The following is a 21686-nucleotide window of genomic DNA, read 5'->3' on the forward strand; positions in this document are numbered from 1 at the left end:
GTCACAATCTAAATGCAAAGGAAGAATAGTAATTCTGCTGAAGATAAAGTATTCTTGCACCAAAGAAAGGTTAATAACCCTGACACCAAAAGGGAAGATCCCATCATTTTTTAGTCTAAAGAAGTAGAGTATAAACATCTTGTCATTAGGTTTAAGAAGGCTCTTAACCAGATGTCCATCAAATACTGTAACAGTGTCAGAGGAGACTCACATTAGGATGCTCATAACAGATTTTTTTCTCTAAAATGTGCTGCAACTAGACCTATTTATTTTCTCCCATTGTCAACCAATTTAATGTCATAGATGATCTTCCTGTTACCTATCACTGTCTCTAAATGATCTAGAAGAAAACCAATATTCAAGTCAGAAATTGTTTGATTTTTAGGCTTGAGAGGAAACTCCCGTTGGAGTTTAAGTATAAGAAATATAATGTGTCCTAATTTAATCTGGAGAAGATTAACTTGGACATTTCTTTGGATAGACTCAATCAGTGCCAGATATAAAAAGGCCCTGAACTGATTCACATTTTGTGGCTGGTCCCTTTCCGTAAGTCAATTTTCAGAACCTTGTTGCAGGTCGCCGAGGTGTCATTTATTGGAGTTAAAGTTTTACTGGTTTTTCACATTTTATTGGTCACCTGGGCAGACATCTCATTTATTTACCTGGAACCATGGTTTTCTATATCCTAGGTCCACAATATAATAAAGTTTCATAACATTACATTGTTCATTTAAGAAAATCCGGTCTTCCTGTGTGGATCCAGATACTCCCACAGCGGATTAGTTGTATCTTCAGCTATTTTATCAAGTCACAATTCTGTATTTTTGAACATTTTGCTCCTTTCTCTTTTTGCCCATTCTTAAACTAATCATTTTATTGTTCTCTGAGGCCATAATCTATTGTCTTTTAAAAGTCATTTTCAGTTATGTTAAAAATAAAGACGGAGCACAAAGACCTACTCAGCTAGCCTCAATTTGATTTCTGTCTAGTGAAACAATGAAAACACGTACTTACTGTGGCTATTAAGGTGCAATCTCTTCCATAAACTGCATTTTGCATTATGGCACATTTATATTGACAGTGCCTTTTAATGACTCATGTTGACACAAACTTTCATGCGCTCATTTTTAAATATAAAAATCATTCAATTGTGCAGTGTCACTTAATTTAACTCCTATATAATCTGCTAATAGAATACTATTTCACCTACTGTGGCATTTTGTCAAAGATAAAGGCATGCTTCAATAGCCTAAGAGTCTGTAAATGTTTTCTCCCTCTTTGTCACTGTAAATCCAAATGTAGTCACGGCTGTCTACAGAGATGCAGCGATACATAAAAAAAACCAGGGCGTCTTGTCATTCAAATTGAAATGCCATGTCATTCTTTCACACACCTTCCTGAGCTAGAACACTTTAAACCTTCCATCAGGGCGAAGGATATCGAAGATTCTCTTTGTCTGTCATTGTGCTAACGTGTTTCAATGTGTGTGCTGAAAAAAAGATTGTATATGCCATTTAAGTGGAAAAGCACATTTTAAACAGGAGAATTTAAAGTTGTTGCCTTTCTCAAAGTTATACATAACATAGAATGTATGCAATTAGAATGAAATGGCTTGCTATTGGAAGATATAGATGGAGGACACTGAACAATATAGACAACATAGCAGAATATTGAATATATAGCAGAAGGGGATAAATTATTTTACAGTGCATGACTATATTAACTACCTAAAAGTGCATGATAGAACATTTTGTTTGACATTCAAAAGACTGATAAAGTTACAATAATGTGCTTATTCAATCTTTTAGACCGTTTTTTTGTTAGGGAAGTAAGGACTGTGGATTTTGCATATCTGTGTGAAACAGCCAAAACACAATGACATTGAGACTTTGTATTAGATGCATGATTTATAAAACCTTAAATCAATAATGTATCATATTGTAAAATTTCTTTTACACGTGGTGGTAGTACTGGATTTAGGTCAATGAGGACAAAATATAATTTACAGGCAATATAGCTAATTAGAAAATAACAAAAGAGAACATAAACATTCTGTAGCGTGGGTTATGTACTGTATACGTTATTTTTTTTTGTTGTTTGCTTTTGTCTCTCTGCTAACACATCTTTGAAGGTTAGGGAAACATTTTAACTGCAATTCAAATGAAATGTCCTCTTGATATGCCATCTCACTGTCCACAAACATTTGTTTTGTTGAGATGACCTGTTTTTGGGTATTTGTATTTATTTTTTGGTTACAATTGGTCATCAATATCCATCCATCCATTTTTGAACTGATTAAAACTATATAATATATATATATTCAATATAAAACTGGAGCCTATCCTGACTAGTAATGGGTACAAGGCAGGATACACCTTGAATGGGACACCTGCCCATTGCAGAGTCACTAATATTGATTAATGTAAATGAAAGCCAAACTATCTTGTACTAGAAAGCTAATAAGTTAATGATAATTCATTCAACTTGGAGATAATAACTTCCTGAGCATTCGTGAATGCAGATACTGTAACAGATTGAAATTATGGGGATGCTGGCCAGTGTACACTGACTGTGTACAAAGAAGCTGGAAAAAATAGATTTTTTTAGACCTTACCTCCTTAAATGTTTTAGAGAATGTTTTTGAAATTGAATCCATAATTATTGCACATTTTGCTGCTGGAAGGTCAGCAGATTTTTCAGTATCATACTGTATTGTTTGCTCACTGGGTTTTAATTTGAAATATAACCTGTTATTGCCAATATACTACTGGTAAGTATGTGGATTTACAAAGCAAGAAAGCAGTGTGCTGCGCAGATATACACATTATACATATCCTAAATAATGCCTCATCAGAATGAGTTCTGATTCTTTTTATTTAAGCAAGACACTCTATTACCAATTTCCAGGACAAGCATTTGTGAATTTCTTTCACAAACAGGATCTTTAGAGAAAATTGGGCTGATATTGTTGATGGTTTACCTAACAGATAAAACTTCTAGCTATGCTTGTGACAAGGAATGCAAATTATAATTAAACTTCTTAAAGCATAATTAAAAGAACAATTAAGCATTTCAAATGCTTACATTTTAGATTTGTATCAGAAATATTCAGCTCCGAGCCTCAGAAGTTTGCAAGTGTAATCACCTTACTAAGCTTGTCTTCAGTGAATTGATTATATTTACATATTTATTCATGATAAAAGACCAAAGATGTTCATCAGAATTCCACTGCTATGCTCTTACAAGTGACACAGCTAACAATGCATTGATTTACATTTGTAACTGCATAATGTTAAAACCTGCCCTTGGGAATCCCTACAGCATTGAAAGCAGAGGAAGTAAATTCACTTCAATCTATATGTGATTATATTAATTTTTTCCATATAATCTCTACAGCTTTGAAAATTAAAGTATTACAAATCCTCCTCACACATACTTTATATAAAGATAATGTACTGTATACTGTACGTCTGTAGGTGAGATTAAATCAAAACATTGATTCATCCACCAATTGCAAACCATGCATTTGACAGACAATATCCACTGGGTAGATTACAAGCTGCGGAGCCTCACAAATCAGTGATTTTCTTGTAAAGTGTTCACAAAACCCAAAAGAAAATGTATAATTCTTAAGGACAAATGGTCATCAAGTATCAGGTTAGCTGGCGTGGTGCAGTATAATGGGATGATAGTTTGGGTTAGAGCAGTTTGTTGCTATTTTTGTCTTCCCCAACTTCTTTTGGTTGTGTTTGTGTGTTGCAGTGCAATCCAAGACATCACAGACCTGAAAGAAAGCTGATTCTTCACCTGCTTTTTCTGTAGTTAAGAGGAAACTGAAAGAAGATTCCCAAAATGGATAATATGGGTGATCAGTTCACACAATCACTGGAGAATCATACTGTGCTTGTTAAAACTAAGGTGAGCCCATGGACTGCTGTGATAGGTTTTCATAGTAGTGTAGCAGAACAGAGTCAGCTCTGTGTGAACACTCCAGAAATTCGACATTTATGCTGTCAATGACGTACGGGTATCTCACTTTTATCATTTCAAGTGGAAAGAGAAGTATAAAGGAACTCAAAATTGGATGGCACTTGTAACCCTAAACCTTGTCTGGCCTCAAAGGCATGCTCATTTTTAAAACCATTGTAGCAGGATTTTTCAACTCAATTGAAAAGTTGCTTCGAGAATGCACATTCATCTTTTTCAGTACTGTACAAGAGCTTTTGGGGATGGACTTGACTGTTTTAGGCTCATATTTCTTGATTTGAGGAACATTTTCAAATCTGATGAATATAGGGCTTCAGAGACGTATTGCAGAAAAGCTCAGTTTAAACCCCAACTAGGGTTAGGGTTAGGATTTTCACAGTACTTGGACATTTTATAACCTCATGGCTGTGTTTTGGTCCCCAACTTAAGTTTAGGAAGAGTGATACTTTTCTCCCATCTTCATGTTTATTTTTCATTTACTTTCAGCTATTTATATTGTATTCCATAGTATATAGTATGCACTATGTACACTTCAATTTTATTTAGCACTATAAGAGAAAATTGTTGAAGATCAGCTAGTCTCTTAAGACATTGTCTGTTTCTCAATTGCACTGAAATCTTTCTTTATTCTATAAATCTTTATTCTATGTTCCCTCATAGAGTGAAAATGTTTTCTGACTTGTTAACAGTCTTGCTTCAAGCAGACTTCTAAATTACAACCAGTGATAGTGCAACATGATTAGATTTCCTTTTTAATGTTTTCACATCTTAATTTTGTATTTTACATTACTTTTCCATCTTGAAGCCACATATTAACTTGAAGTAGCCTATATTATAACATTGGATTTAGTGAAATGATACCCTAAAGCCTAAATTATAGAACTCGGCTTTACATCTCAGACATGTTGAGATTAAATAGTAATACCTATTGTGAGTATAGCAGGCTTTCAAGAGCTCCTCATGTTTATTATGAGCAAAAAATATCATTTAGGATAAAAATGTATGCATAAGTGTCTTCGTAATAATAACTAAAAGTAAAATCTTCTATATCTCCTTCTATCTCATCTGTAATACTGAGGACTTACAGTTGGAAATCATTTCAGTTAAATTTGCTCATCAAGTGCACTGCTATGCAAGTCTTAGGGAACTTAATCATACTCAATAGTTACAACATATGTATTTTTTGAGCATCAGCAGTTTACTCGAAGCCTGCAGTAGTGTTTTCTATTATTATAGCACGTTTGTCTGTTATAATACAGCTTAATTTGCCCAAGCTTGTCATTTAGCACTTTCATTCACATTCTTCAGAATCTTAAATTAGATTAAAAAAACCTAAAAGTAAATTATACTTGATCGCAAATATGAAGTCCTGATTGTAGTTACTAATCATATTTACCATTCAGATCCAATCAACACATTGCCAGGTGTTCTTGTCATTAACATCATTTCTTTATTTTACATGTCCTTAAAGCCAAAAGGTGCATTTTCTACTTAAAAATACAGATCTATTGGGACAAACTGTGATCTTAAAAGAGGATGGAAAAAATTCAGTAGAATATTCAAGGTATTGCAGTGATCCTCCCTTATTTAACCTAGCTGTGTCTGTGAGAGGGGAATGAGAGACAGGAGAGCAGAACTGCAGGCTCACCATCGTTCATTGTCTTTTAATTGTTAACAAGTGTGTGTGCTAATAATGGAGTGGGCTAGTGAGCAAGAGGGAGAGAAGGTAGCAGCTGCTGGCGTGTCTGTCTGAGAGGGAACCAGAAAGGAATTTATATAGAGGGAGGAAACTGAAATAATGATTAATGGGGAAAAAAAACTTTTAAAATCCTGTAATTAGAATAGATAAACACGAAATAGCATACGCTCCAAAATATGCAGTACAGTAAATTGAAATTAGGAGAGAATTGTATCTTAATTAATGTATAAATACTGTACATTTCATTACCCTATACTATTCGGTAATTAAACACAAAATGAAATGCACAGTAAATAAAATCACTTGGGAGCTTCCCTGATACGATTGCAATACGGATTACACACAACATTCAGGGATAAATCCTGAAACGATATGCAAAAGCAAACGAGACTGAAGTGTAAAACAGAGCCCTGGTGGAGACCACATTATGCTTATTCTGCACTTTTCATCCATGAAAGGAACTTGCTGCACTCCCTGCTCCTACACATACGCTGTATTAATGTAAACTCTTCTATACCTCCAAAACGTTGTTATGGGACCCACAGGAGTTTTTTAATATAAAAGTGACTTTGCGTAAATTCGAGTGTTGTGGGACAGGGTGTATTGTAGATTATTGCCATTGCGTCATGATCATGTTATTGCTTCATGATCCATATGCCATGCACGTTTAATACTGGGTAGGCATGGTGACCTTTCGGTGCCCTCTCAGGTAGTGGATTCTCTTCCCGATGGGGATCTTTGTGGCATTTGCATGCTCTCCCTGTGTTTGAGCGGATTTTCTCTGGAAGCTTTGGCTTGATCCCACCTTCAAAGATCTGCTGGCTGGTTTATTGGCGTCTCTAAGTAACTGTGTGCTTGCATGCGGTGTCCCATTTAGGTTGTAACTCGGTGCTTCTGGGATGGGTGTGGGATGCCGTGACGTTTGTCAGGAGTGTTTGTCTTATAAAGGATGGATAGATAAAACTGGTTTGCGTGGGAACTTGTATATAAAGCTTCAGTTTTGGGAAGCGGCCGAAAGAATGAGATCATGGGTACACGCAGATGAGGTTTCTCTGTAGGGCTGCTGGGCTTACTCTCCGTGACAGGGTGAGCAGCTCAGCAATCTAGGAGGAACTTGGAGAGTTGCTGCTCCTCTGGATTAAGCGAAGCAGCCAGAAAAGGTGGTTTAGATCGGGAAGCACCACTGGAGTTGTACTACAGTAGCTAAGGCCCATAAGGAAGAGACCTTGGAGCAGACCTAGAACACGCTGGAGGGATTATGTCTCCCGACTGGCCTGGAAGCACCTTGGAATCTCTCAGGAAGTGCTGGAGAAAGGGAAAGTCTGGTCTTTCACAGCCTGTTACCACCACAGCTCTCAGCAGGAGTAAGCGGTTAGAAAATGAGATGAGATGATATCTGTAGATTAAAGCTGTTGGCTTATGATCAAAACATTATTTCTATGTGAGATGTTCACCGTTTTCAATAAAGAAGGAAGGTATTTTGAGTTGTAGGATAGGGTTTTTTCATCCATTATATTTTTTTTAACAGAAAAGCACATTGCAGTACTTGTTGAACAACCTGGCTTATATAGTGTACCTTAAGTTTCTGGCTCCAACGCAGATCACATGCCTCCTTCATCACACGATCTCTGGAAACAAATAGAAAAAAAAACACCTTAAGTGATAGAATGTATTCTCTTTATTTTCTTCCTGATGTTCATTTTTTCTTCCTTCTGAAATGTGCAAAGAAACATTCATATTATCCATTATTCTTTGAAATGAAAGAAGGAAACATTGGGCAATTAGTCATAGCTGATATAAGTGTCCCTGAACTGTCGCCAGTGACAGTCATATACAATATCCTCATTAAACTTTATAATTTTCCACCAGATAACATACCATACATCCTATTTCTCTGCCATCTAAACTAAAGAGTAAAAGAAATTAAGATATTTAATCTTAAACAACGCTGACTAGTTTTAAATAAAGGAGGCTTTGAGGTGACATGATTCAAGTATTCAATATCCTTGAGTTGACAAGGGCAATCCAATATACTTCCTCAAGATCAATAGTGAAGCCCTAGACCAGAGGACACAAATGAAAACTGAGAGCAAGAGAACGTAAGACTGAGGACAGGGGCACTTTTTTACACAAAAGGTTATTGAATTCCTTGCCTCTTCTCAACAGAACAAGCTACATGGCCGAGATGGCATCACCTCATTTATAACTTTTTTTATGTTCTTATATTCTTGCACAATATGAGAGGGGTCATAGAAGGGTGCACGTCAGTATATGAAAAGCAACAATCTTCAAACAAATGTATGCATAAACCATTTTAATTCCCTGTGGAGTCCGATACTATCCTGCGTGGGGGATGCTCTACTATGTTCCTCAGCACTCCTGTCTTCTATAAAAATGATCTTGAAAAGGTGAAAGTTGAGAGCTGCAGCAAAACAAGTAGAGGATAATTCCATGCTGAGAAGTGGAAAGAAAACATTTTTGGGCATTTTCAGGTGTGTGTCTACAAATTAATCAGGAACCAAAATTATCCTTAAATTTGGATCTCCATTTTCCACCAGCTGTTGACAGACTAATTTCTTTTTCAAACCTGTTCATTCATTTACGGATTTCAACATTTTACACTTCTCCCCCAGATTTTCATTCATATGGGCAGTCTTTCACACCCGCTGTGTCTATTCTTGCACGATATTCCTTTTGTTCTCCTTCACTTTATATCGATGCAACATTTCTCTTCCTCTTTCAAACCTGAAGAAGGCTCAACATCTGAAATGTGCATTTTCTCTGCTTTTCAGAGAGGCATTAACCTCTACTAGTTCCATATCTTGATTAAGAGAGGCATAGATAGAGAAACTCTGATGGCTTAATAGTGGATAGTAATCTAACGTACTGTAGACAGCCATGCTGGTGGCCAAATCTGAGAAGGTCAAGTGCAGGGATGATTAAAAGGGATAACATTTTTGATATGCATAGTTATACCTTGGGGAACACTGCATTAAAGAAATTGAGGATGAAGGGCATTTAAGAAGTAAAAAAAATAAATAAATTTTATTTATTTTAAAATAAATATATAAAGCAAATCCCATTTCATGGAAGCAAGAGGGAATGACTGTTTCCAGGAAAACTCAATTCTGCTTTCTCAATCAAACTAATGACCCTATCATAATATCTAAGGCTGTGAGACTTTTGCCATATCCCAAGTGTTCTAATTTGGACAAATATACTTGTACTGTTAACATCATAACCTTCAAGAATTAAGCTTTTATTCCAAACATGTTTGACAAAGATCAAATCACAACAGTAACTAAATATTTACTTGTATTTTAAGTGTATAAATGCTGATGTTTTATATGAGATTGATTTAAATTATGAGGTTGGTTACAATACCAAGTAATTATAATTAACGTATTTAAACCTTACTATTATTAGCATCTTTGTAATCCCCGAGTGATCAACATTTGTAACATGGCAGATTCATTCACATATATTTGGTCTAATTTGCACATTTTTTTGTTATATGAAAGAAAATTGCATATTGTAACCTTTGAATGTCTGTGTATATGTTGCCATTTGTTAGGATTGATCGATTCCTAGTAGTCATAGAACACTCTCAGAATTTACTGTTGTGACTTCTAATTGTTTCAGAACGTTCAAGCCATCACCACTACAACATTAATTTGGATTATGAACATAGTCGCATGCTGATAAAAGGAAAGATATTGCAGTGATAGTATATGACCTGGTCTGAGCAATAATTGACTCTTGTTTTAAAAGATCAGCAACTCTAACAAAGTTCCAATAAACAAATGTTTTACCAGCTTCACCCTATGTTTTCTTCCTAACTTAAACTGACAAACCCACTGATGCATGCCCTTTTACTATAAATCAGCATTCACACCTGCTTAGTATAGTAAAGGTCATACAATGCTTTCTAATGAATTTAGAGGTAGTGTTTGCTATCTGAATAATCTTGTGTCATGTCATTTAATACACTAATAAAAAAATAAATGAAGTGGATAACGGTGTTTTTTTCAAAGACTGGAAAAAATAAATAAGCTGAAAGATATTTTGCGATGGATATAACTATTCACTATTACTACCATCATGAGAAAGGTCTGTTCATTTGTAATACAACGTCCTCTCAAATTTTACACTGCACTGTATTTACACTGTATTTGTTTCAATCCTGAACTGCAATTCAATGATGCCTTTGTAATGCTGCTATTAACATAGTAAAGGTGCAGCTTTTGTTGCTAAAAATGAATATATAATATGGTCACACACAAAGACAAATACAGGGCGACTCTTTGTAAGACACAACTCGTAATTTAATGTATTAACATTAGCATTTTTCTCAATATGTTCCTTTCAGAATTTTAGTGTTACCAATGACACCCCTGAGTTATAACAACTTTAATATTGATAAGTGCTGGGGGGTATGGTATCAGTAAGGATTGACAGCCACCAATCATTAGAAATCATTTAGCCTATACGGGCCTACAACCATGATCAAATGAAGACCGCACAGTTGCAAGCCACAAAGAAGACATTGGAAGACCACCTGTTGAGTGGCTCCCCTAGAGTCAATTAAACAACACAAGAATCTGAAATCTTTTACTAGTGCCTGTGTGAAAAATGACCAAACAAGGTATTAAAATAGCAAGCTAAAAGGTGAATGTCTGGTCCTGGAAAAACATCTTGCTATCAGAAGTACAGTAGTCAGCCATAATACTCTCTTGTACCCCCCAGAGCTGAAGAAATAAGTTCCACCTTCCAACATACCGAAGCTCCAGGAGTTTGGACCTACCCTTTGAGGACTAATTTAACGAGAGTTTTTTAGCACTGAACAGACCAAAAGTGAAGTTGGGGATAATGAGCTGCATTTTTATATTTGAATTATTTCCTTTTAGGATGACTGAGCATGGATCTCTATACAGTATATCTGGGATGGTACTGTACTGACCTTTCATTATAACAGAAAAGTTACTTTTAGAACAATCCTGAACTTATAAAAACTTAATTTTTCTATACAATAAATTGTCTAAAATCACATGTATGGAATTATTGAAAATTTCCTCGTAGAAGGATTCCCACAAGAATAAATTAACTTCACCAAAGGAAGTTTTATTTTGTTATTAATTGCTACTCACAAGCAGTGGCTAATGGAATGGAACTCTGCAACAATTAAAAAGAGAAATTAATCAGATTTACTGTCATCACTTGTCTCAAGGGAAGCTACTCAAAGCTTGAAATATGGTAAGAAAAAGAGCATATCTCTTCACAGCTCATCTCTTACTAGCAAGGTTATATGAATTACAGCTTTAATTAAGTCAAACAATAAATAAATCCAAAAGATTCATAAATGTCCATTAACAAAATGCTATCACGTTTTTCTCGGAGCAGACCGCAATCTTAATTTACTGATTGGATGCATATGATTATTGAAACTAGCAGATGTCTGGTATGACAACTAAATGCTTAATTTTAATTTGCGTTTGGGAAAAATGTAGATCTAGGGCATACATTTAATTAGAACATATGCTTTTAAGATAAACAGGCGACAAGTGTTCAGCAGCTAGTTATGCAATACATTATCACGAATTTACCTATACAACTTTGTGTGGTTTAAATTTATGAAAATGTTCCAAAAATAGTGTCTAGAAATTGCACAAATTATATTAAATTGAACTTATCTGCCTAGACACTGATATTTAATTTCCTTCTAAGAATTTCCGGGTTGTAGAAGGATTCTGTAACTTAAGTATATGAAGTGTATATATACTGTATATAGGCTGCCATGTTGTATTATAATTGTTTCAAAAAAGCAGTCTAAAAGGGTTGCAGGGAAGCTAGTGCCTATCTGCAAAGGAACAAGTAATAGGTTTATTCCATGCTGAAAAAAAGAAGAAAGAGAACACAACGTTTCGGCCGTGGAGCCTTCTTCAGGTGTGACACCTGTGACACCTGAAGAAGGCTCCACGGCCGAAACGTTGTGTTCTCTTCTTTTTTTTTAGCATGGAATAAACCTATTGTTTCTTTGCAGCCCCACCTGAACTACTAGTGCCTATCTGGGCAAGCAAGACAGGACAGACCCTGAAAGGGACACCAGTCCATCATGGACACCAGTCCATCATGGGACACCAGTCCACCAGTCCATCAGACACAAACACACGTACAGTATACACTTGCACTAATACCCAATACACAATTAGTGCCTGAAACTGACTTAAGTGTCCTATAGGTTAGGAGCGTGACAGTGAAAAGCCTGTATGAATGTAATCCCATCACCAAGGGTTAAAGGCTCAACAATTCCCCAGTAAGTGAAATAAATTCTTTACTTTCCCTTTAGAGCATCTCAATATTGGCTTCTTGAGCCCTAATCATATACAGTAACCTCTTTCTGTTAAAACAGCTGATACTGTCAGATTCACAAATCCCCTTACTGAGAAGCCAATAGCAATCAGCACACCTCTATTACCTCTGGGAATTTATCCACAACAACACATTTAACACGACTAGAATCAAATTCTCAGAGTTTTGACAGGTTAATAATGGACTTTTATCACCCTCTGAATTAGCATGTACTTGAGGGGAAGTGGAAAATTGTCTGATCATACATCAATAAGTGTTCACATTAAAAGAAAAATCAGAGCCTAGCTACTAATGTCAGTACTAAGTCTATATTAACTGTTTCTATAGGCACAAATACATGATGAGATTGATTTATCCTTGCTTTAATATATAGAGTATCTTTCTAATGCTTTAATTTTTGGTGGGAGATTTGAAGCATCCATACTGTATATTTAGTTTTTTTTGTATTAGTTTCACAGAATTTTTAAATAATGTTCTAATGTCTATGGTTTTGTCATTGGAAATGGGTCATATTCTCCAGAGTCTCGTTCTGTTTGCCTTAGTTTTGTAGATACTACAATAAAAAGGGAAAATGCACACAGTTTCACCAATCAATAAAATAATCAAGCTATAATTGACATGCTCTCTGGGCTACTATTAAGGATCAATTATCGTTCATTTATTAAAGATAAAGGAATTAAGTGAACTGCTCACTGTAAAAGACCTTCACCTCTTTTTGGAAACTAGCCATTATTATGCCAGAATGATCCTTTTTTTTTCTTTATGGAATTTGATTTTTAACTCTTGCAGTAGGACAAATACTACTATGAAAATGACAAATACAGTGATGCAAGAATTTGCTTGCATGTTATACTAACATTGTGAAGATAATTCCAACGAATATTATGCCTGTGAAGAAGAAAGGACAGGCCTCATAGCATCTTAATTATTTTACACAAATGCTCTTTTTTAAAAAAATAAGCACAGAATGAAAGTTGTCTCTTATTTAAATTACTACTATAACTTATTATAATAAAGACATGTTTTAAAAATCAGATTTCTGTTAATTTTAAAATATAGTATTTGTTTTATTACATTTTAATTTTATTCACAGTTGTTAATGAAGCGTCATGCATTTTAAATGCAAATATAACCACAAAATGTTTTTTTACCTATTAAATCCTAATTGTATTACATTAAAGAGATTACTATATACAGTAGTTTATTAGGTGAGTGACTTGTATTCACTCTGATTTCCTACAGTGAAAAATGTGTCTTCTTTGCTCCAACACAATGTGTTACTGAGATTTACAGTGCCATTTCTGCTTCCAGCAATCACTTTTCCTCTTTTCTGTTGAATGACACAAAGCATACGCCTCTGTGACTGAAATCATTATGAAGATCAATCAGAGTTGTTCTTTAAAACTTTTTATTGACTCGTTTGTCTCCAGGACCCTAATTAAACAAAGAAAAAAGGGTAATTGTAGGATTGCTTTTTTGAAATGCAAACCTCACTGATGCTTCTGAGGATAGTAGCCTATTCTCTGCAGACTGCTATGATACAAAGGGATTAACGTTTTCCTTTAAGATTCCCTTTACATAACCTGACAGTTGTAATTACAACAGATTCTCTAATATATCCCACACTTATTGCACAGTTAGTGATAAATGGTTTCATATATAGTACTGGAAGTAATTTGTGAAATAAAACTGGTGGGTACATAATGAAAATTACATGTTATAAATGGATATGTTACAAATTACAATATTTAATGTGCCACTCACAATAGCAGTAGATGAAGAAGAAAAGCTAAACTATCCACGAGTCATATAAGGCTCCTCAGAGTGAATTCACCACATGACACATGACAATTCCGAAGACATCCTGCGAGACCTATTAATGTTTTTTCTCTAGCAATATAATACTAGCACAAAAAAGAATGAAATTAAAATAATGAAGCCAAACTAAAAAGATCACAAGATATTAGTCGGTACCCAGCAGAAAAATCAAAACATGGATACACTATAAAAAGGTTCCTAAATTCTAGGTCCCAAAATATTTATGGAATACATCCTTGAAAAGAAGCACCAGACAGTACTATAAAAACGAGACTGTAGGTGGTGAAAGCACTACATTACTTTTTCGGCCATCTGTTTCCGGGACCATTCCCCTGCTTTAAAGAAAATTATGATGGCAAAAGCTATATTTACAAAGAATTCCTAATTTGATTTAATCACATTTTTAGGCAAATCTAAATGAGGAACCACTATGTATTTTTGCAACTGTGAAGTGATGACATTATTTTTCACTGAAGGTAATTTTTCACTTGAAGATTTTGTCACAACAAAATCTATTTCCTCCATTTCCATATGAGAATACCTTGCTTTTTGATCGACAGGGAGTATTTCAAGATGATGCAATTACCCCATATAACTAGGGATCTGATCTTCAGATGCGGCTCATTATTATGCACTGCTATGGGGCTCACAAAATGATGCTTAAGGGGGGATTGTCCTGGACATCTGTGGTGCCTGGAAGGTTAATGCAACAATCTGTGTCACCTCCAGCATTCTTCTGCACTTGGCCATGCATATTTTCCAGCACTGTAGATTTTTTTGGACCACTAAACACCCACGTTTTTTTTATTAAAAAATAATCACCGTAGACTGCTCCCTTAAGAAACGCGGAATTTTAACAATTCAATTTGATTACCAACTTTAAAGGACAAATGTGATTTTTTTAATAGATACAGGACATTATACAGTATGTTAATTTAGGGCCTATTTAGTACCAGTGCCATGCCTTCTTTGTGATTATTTTTTTTTCAGTTTCTAAAGATGGTTTATAGCTTTGACCCTCAGTGGGAAGTCTAGCAGAACTGGCTTGGTGCAAAGCAGTAGGAAATGTGGATTGGATCAAATTGGCCTATCACTTTCATAGTAAGGAGCCCTTTCAGATGTGCATTCAACCTTGTGCAGTATCATGAGAACTTAGTTATTATGTGTCATTTTCAGCCTCTGACAGCACATTGTCTGGATGCAGAGAGAGACGAAAGTGTTGTGTAATAACCAGAGTTCTCTCTGCTAGTGCTATGAAAGAGCTGTTCCAACAGCAGTAGTGTGGGGTATTGTTTTGGGGCTCTAGACTTGTGACTGAAACGGTGTGGGTTCAAATCTCTAGAGCAACACTGTAAGTTGTACCCATGAGCATGGCAGTTTATTCAACTTTCATTAATGAAATGCCCAGCTGTATAGAAGAATACAAATTTAAATTGCTTTGGACAAAGGGGTTAGCCAAATTATTTTTGAAAAAAACAATTTTGTTTTAGAATGGAGGAGGGTAGCCATAAAACCACATGTTATTTTGTGTTGGGGGTAGCTGATTACAGTTAAATCATCAAGTCAGTCTTCATGGGAGATGTGACATACAGTAGTAGCCATGGCCTGCTCCGCCAGGATAAAAGAACATACAGAAATGGAGATATATGAGGAGGACTAAGTCACGAAAGGAGAGTGAAGGGAGAATAAACTACTTTGATGGGAAACCTCCATAACTGGAGCACTTAAGAAGACCTGATTTTTGGCTTTGTACAGGTATTTGTTGGAAATACTGATTTCCTGTTTTCAGGCTGGAAGAAATCACCGTTTAGTAACGCACTATTTTGAATACCGAACAATTTCCCTCTAAGCCGTGCACGCACGCACAGGTTATTAAATCGGCACAAACAGGAAATTGAACGGCGCACAAAAAATAAAAAAAATATGATAATAAAACAAACACGGTTGTCAATTGAAAAACGCTTAATTGACCACGTGAGACTGGCTGCGAGAGGCCCAACTTGGCTGTGTGCATTATTACTGTTGCTCGATAATCTATATCTATGCTCTCGCAGTCTCATACCTCACTGTTCATGCTCGCTCCACACTCGCTGCATCGCTGTCCCGGTCTTTTGGATCTTTATTCATCTAGGAGAATGACTATGTAAACAAAAAATAATTGCAGGTTTACAGTTTTACATACACTCAATTTAGTCCGCACTAGTTTTTGTCACCGGGGAAAAAATTTGCACAACTTGAAATTGTTGCGCACACAGGCTATTAAAAATTAGGGGAACATTGATAGGGAATAGTTTCCTCTTTGTTTAGCTTGTGTTTTAGAGAGTGAATAGGATAGTCCTGAACAGGATCATTTTATTCAATAAAACACAGGTTCATTCTCTTTATCCCTCTTTATTATACAGAACTGTAAAAACCTGAGCATAGCTGTAAAAATTGTATATTGTGAAGTTGTATTTTATTGTAAATACATACTGTAGTTGTCTTGTTTAAGTTTTCTGCCTGGTTATTACTTCAGTACCAAGATGTGTCAGAGAACCCAAAAAATTACATGTGTTGTTAACACTTGATAGTCCTTGATTACAGAGAATGTAATTGTTAATTTTTATAATTTGTTTGACCCAGTATTTAGGATTTGATTTTATGTACTTGAACATGTCTTATATGTAATTTGATTACTCCCAGTTTGCAACAATATTTAAATTTGAACTCTCTTTTGTTTTGTCTTTTGTCTTCTTTCTCCTCAGCAACATTATATGCTTTTCTCATTGATGTTGGGAACCTTCAACAACTTGTAAAGGACAGAGGCTTATCCTTAAGACTACCATACAGTAGGTTTAATCATTTGGCCTATAACTGTTTCACCATAGAGAATATGGGAGCAGATTGTGTCACCTTTCATGTGCTTTAAAATGCCTAAGGCTGTCTGTTGCAGTAGAGTTCACAAAGGAAAGCTATTTACATGCTATGCAGTCCTCCAAAAGCTTTTTGCTCTTTGGAGGTAATTAATAAAATATCAACATTATGTTCACAGGGCTGTATAATTTGGGCTCTTGTAATCCGTATCAATTTTTAAAATTAAAACTTTGTAAAAAATACATATATACATACAGTAGCTTCCCCTAATTGTGGATATGGACATTTTATTATTGGTTTGTCTGTTTCAAGAATATGTTATACTCATTTTCTATTAATGGGGGGCTGCTAGGGAGTGTGCCATTAGCAGTAAATTATTGGATTGCATAGAATACCATTTTGGCCAGACCATTACATTAAAGAAAGCCCTATTTAGGTTTTAAATATTTAAAGACAACAGCATTGTGCATCTCAGCTCAGCATTGAATTTATGAAGATTGTCTTTGCAGATACATTAATTTGATAAAGTACAGTACATATCTTGCATGTTGCAGATACAGTATGAGATCAGCAAAAAGCAGAAGTGATTCTGCAATGGTTCTCTAATTTTCATTGCCAAATTATAATTTAGACATTCTGCTAACAAAAATGACCAATAACTACACTTGCTAAAAATGTATTGAGCTTTAAAATTTGGAAATACATTTTAGCTGCAACAGATACAAAACTGTTCCAATCTGTTCCATGCAAATTAAATTTACATCTATATGCTCCACCATCATTAATAAAATACCTATTAATGATATGTAAATAATGCTCTAATCTGTACAAATAAAACCTAAAATAAATTATCAAACTGGACTAAAGTGTTATTACTGAACTATAAATTGTAAAGAAAGGTTTTCAGAGTAAATTGTCTGCAATCATCCTGACAATGAAATGTTAGATCTCATCAAAAGGTAGACCAGTGTGACCTAGATTCTTCTTCCCAAAAGACAGTTTGGATCTTTTTTTAAGTGAAATTACCAGGATGCTTTTGACTACATATTTACCGACAAAGGAGCATGTGGTGCCCCAGCTACATGCCTACAAGTATGTGCCTACTTCTGACATTTTGGATTACAGTCAAGGATCACTTGACTATGAATTTCTCTCATGAATCAAATTGAGGGCATGGAATCCATCATGAATTTATTCTTGGGGAAATTGTCTTTCTTCAAGTGTTACCAAGACCTACAACATGATATACTGTATTAAAATTTACATATGCCCTATTTTTTTAATCTATCTTCTACATTTATCTGTTTTTTAATCTTCACATTTTACCAACCTGCAACAACAGACAACCTGGGATGGAGAATATTCCTTTCACATCAAAACGTATCTGAAACTTTTTTTGGTCTCCCTCAGAGTGAGATTTTCTGAAAACTGAGTGTCAAGAGAATGCCTTTTATCTGTATTTTTTTAATACTCTGGCTCATGGTTAAGTAATAAAAGAAAATTCCTCCCTTGGTAAATCTACTTTTAATTTCCACAGCAAAGCTCTCCTTAAACTTTAACAGCTCTCTGGAGCATAATCTTTAATTAATTAAGTATTAATAATTCCTTGCATCTGTATTGTTTTCCCATCCTAAAGGATACAAAAGCACTTGACACATAGGAGAGAGCTATTTCATTAAGCCCTGAAGGGCAGCAACCATCTGGGTGAGGAGAGGTAACCATTAAGTACCAGCAGCCCCATTACAGTACAGGCAGAGAAGTGAGAAACTGCTTCACCAATTGAATTATGGGGGCATTTGAGGTAGGCCAGATTATGCAAAGCCTGAGTGAAATTTGGCCTGGACCCTAAAGTTAACACTGTACACTTACGAACAATGCAATGGGTTCTTTAATAACCAAATAGTCAAAACCTACCTACTGGTTTAATGTCGCATCTGAAAGGGGACAACTCCTATAGCCTTGTATCCTGTCACCATAATGAGACTATTTGCTGGTCCAAAATAACCACTTACTGTACAATAGCAACCTCTTACCTCTTCACCTCTCAGACATACTACAGACTATATAACCATGTTGTGTTTAAATAAGTCTGAAATCCACACCAAAAGTGGTCTGAGAGTCTAGACAATTTCATCACTGGCTCTAGTAAACGAAAACATTATATACAGTCAAGGGCTTCTTGAATTAAATTTTGGATTTCTAGTTGTTACGATATCTGATTGTAAAAGGTAAAAAATACCTTTTTTAGTTTAAGTTAATATTTAAGTTTTAAATATCATAAATATTATAACTTATGATGAATTTTAAATTCCTTTTTACTTTAAAGTAGTCAAGACCACTGACCTTTTGAGAATTGAGCTTACAATATGTAGATTCATACTTGACTGTTTAGACAAACCTTGGAATCAAAATTGTTTCTGGTTTCATTTATATGTATTTTTTTTTATCAGTCACACTATGCAGTAAACTGTCTTCCATCTCTGTAGCCTGACCTATTTCAGATAAGCATATCAACATTAAACCCCAGGTAATGCTTATCAAGTTAATTATTTTAACTTGTTGAAGTACTGCACAATTCACACCTAAAGCCTGATAAGATCAGGGAAACATCTATTCCTTCAGCATCATGCTGCTTTGAACCACTTAAGAAAGATCCCATTATACTGAAAGATGATCTGTCTGCTTTGGTCTTGTGCAGGGTTGATTCTTTCACACTAATCTTATATGATATAAAGTTTAACCAAACTTTTACCTTAACATCTTTTCACCAGTTCTCGGTCTCAAGTTACTATATAACCAATTCTAATCGGTTTGCACTTTGGGTTTGTTACCAGTGCTGGCAATGGGATTACAGAAAAATGGTGCATTCAACAGATGTTTGTTAGTGATCTGACATTAGCTGTTGAATATATTCTGATGTTTAGTTTGTACTGGTAGATATAGAGTGAGAGGTTTAAACTGAAAATAGGTGTGCCACTTTAGGCATTCAGAGGACAAAAATGATAAGTGCAGAAAGGTATTGATTGGACAGGGGTGAATTAATCCATATGCCACAAATATTGCAAATGGCTTCACAAGGCTTCATACTGTCTTCATGTGTATTAGGGCAGTAGTAAGTGTGTGGTGTAATACAGTGCCCCACAACTCAAGGGCCACACATTCTAAGGATATGGAGCCTGTCTTCTCAACCACAGTAATCCTTTCTATAGCAACACCTGAATAAGGTCCTTGAAACAAGGAGCAATGGAGAAATTATAAAAAAAAGGAATGGAAGCGTGAAAAATCCAAAGTAAATCCACAAGGGAGATACATACTGTATCTGGGAGAACAGGAACCCAAGGGAAAACTTCAAAGGCCAAGGGAAAGTGTTTATACCTACAGTACAGTAACTGCCAGGAGCATCAGGATCAACATGCAAGAAATGGGAACTTCTGTGATTTATGATGTTTCTGTAATGGTAAAGGATACAATGTTAGCAGACATATCAAAAGACATGAAAGATAGAACGTAGTGGTGTAGCACAAGACAGAAACAAATTCCATATCTGGAATGGGATAAGAATAATTATTGGAGTACCATGGGGCTCTGTATGATATTTATGAGTGAAATCAGTGGTAGGTAACTCCAATCCTCAATTTCCACATTTGTTTCTGGTTTTCATTCCATCTCAGACCTTAATTGAACTAATTAGGTGGATAAGATTGAGCTACTTAAGTGGATAAAAAGTCAAAACAGCTGTGTTTTCCAGGTCTTAATCATATGCTAATTGAAAGATGTAAAAACCCCACAGGAACCCAACACTTGAGGACTGGAGCTGCCTACCCCTGATTAAAACTCTGGTATAATCATGCGTTTATTGTAAGTTTAAAGTCTGAGGGCTATAATGACAAGGGGGGAGGTCACAAAAGAGGCAGTTCAGGTGGCCACCTGTAAGTAATGCACCTGTGTTGTGTAATTATGTAAATGTTTAACAAATTGGAATGTTTGAGTTTTCACTGAGTTTGTACAGTATATGAGGGTGTTCTTCACTGTTCTTTTGGTAGACCAGCGGAGTAAAGGTGGTATTGCTATCTTCATTTTTATCAGTTTTGTTTCAATAGTAACAAATGAATTGATCCTAGAATTTTCCACCTACAGTATGTTTCATGTGCATAGGTCATGGAGGAGGGATGTGTTAGACTGCAAACTAGTAAAGTTTTCATGTGATGATACTGATCTCATTCATATTTATATATCAAACTTTTATTTTGAAAAGAGAAGATGAGAAGATGTGCCATATGTAAGATAAAAAGTTTCATGCATATTTGAACACAAACAATGCAGAATCTGAAACTGAGCTTCAAATAAAATAAGTGGGGTATACTTATAACAACATATTTGTATTCACAAATACAGTATATTCATTAGTAAATATCCATAGATCTGCACACTTCAGTTTTACACATGGACATGAATGTTACAAATAAACCATTGTATCTCAATTTAAAAACTAAAAACATAAATGCTTTCACCAACTATTGTAGAATATAGACAAAATTCCAATTTAAAGTGTGAAATAAAAAAGGTACATTGTAAATTATAGGACCCCGAGATATAGAAACATAGAAACTTTAGCTGTTTCAAAATATTTAAGAAATTACCCACTAATCAAAAGCTTCCTTTGAGCCACAGAAGACCTTGTATTTGTCTGGCCTTCATAATAAAATAAGGAATTTGCTAATTTTCAAGATGCACACTGCACAAACATCTGTTTCATTTTCTATATAACTTTTCAATCTGCAAATCATGTCTGAGAAAATCCATCTAAAATGTCTGGAATATTTTCTGATGTAAGCATGTCTCCCCACCGGAGAGTACTATTTGAAGTAATTCAGGAAGCATTAGATTGTATGAAGAGAAACTATGGCCTTGTAAGATAATTCTTGAGTCCACTTCTTCTACTTGTATAAATAAATAATTT

At 35.2% G+C, this 21686-nt stretch overlaps 1 protein-coding gene across 1 annotated transcript in view; it reads right to left on the reverse strand.

The window, feature by feature from the left end:
* Positions 1 to 21686, reverse strand: part of b3galt1b (beta-1,3-galactosyltransferase 1b) — a 111846-nt gene that overhangs the window by 44748 nt on the left and 45412 nt on the right. The window contains exon 2 of the mRNA XM_088930480.1: positions 7263 to 7314. The gene's annotated coding sequence lies outside the window, so the exon portion shown is untranslated. The remainder of the gene's footprint in view (positions 1 to 7262; positions 7315 to 21686) is intronic.

The sequence above is a fragment of the Atractosteus spatula genome, chromosome 13 (genome assembly GCF_055471065.1).
Source record: "Atractosteus spatula isolate fAtrSpa1 chromosome 13, fAtrSpa1.hap1, whole genome shotgun sequence".
Taxonomy (NCBI): Eukaryota; Metazoa; Chordata; class Actinopteri; order Semionotiformes; family Lepisosteidae; genus Atractosteus; species Atractosteus spatula.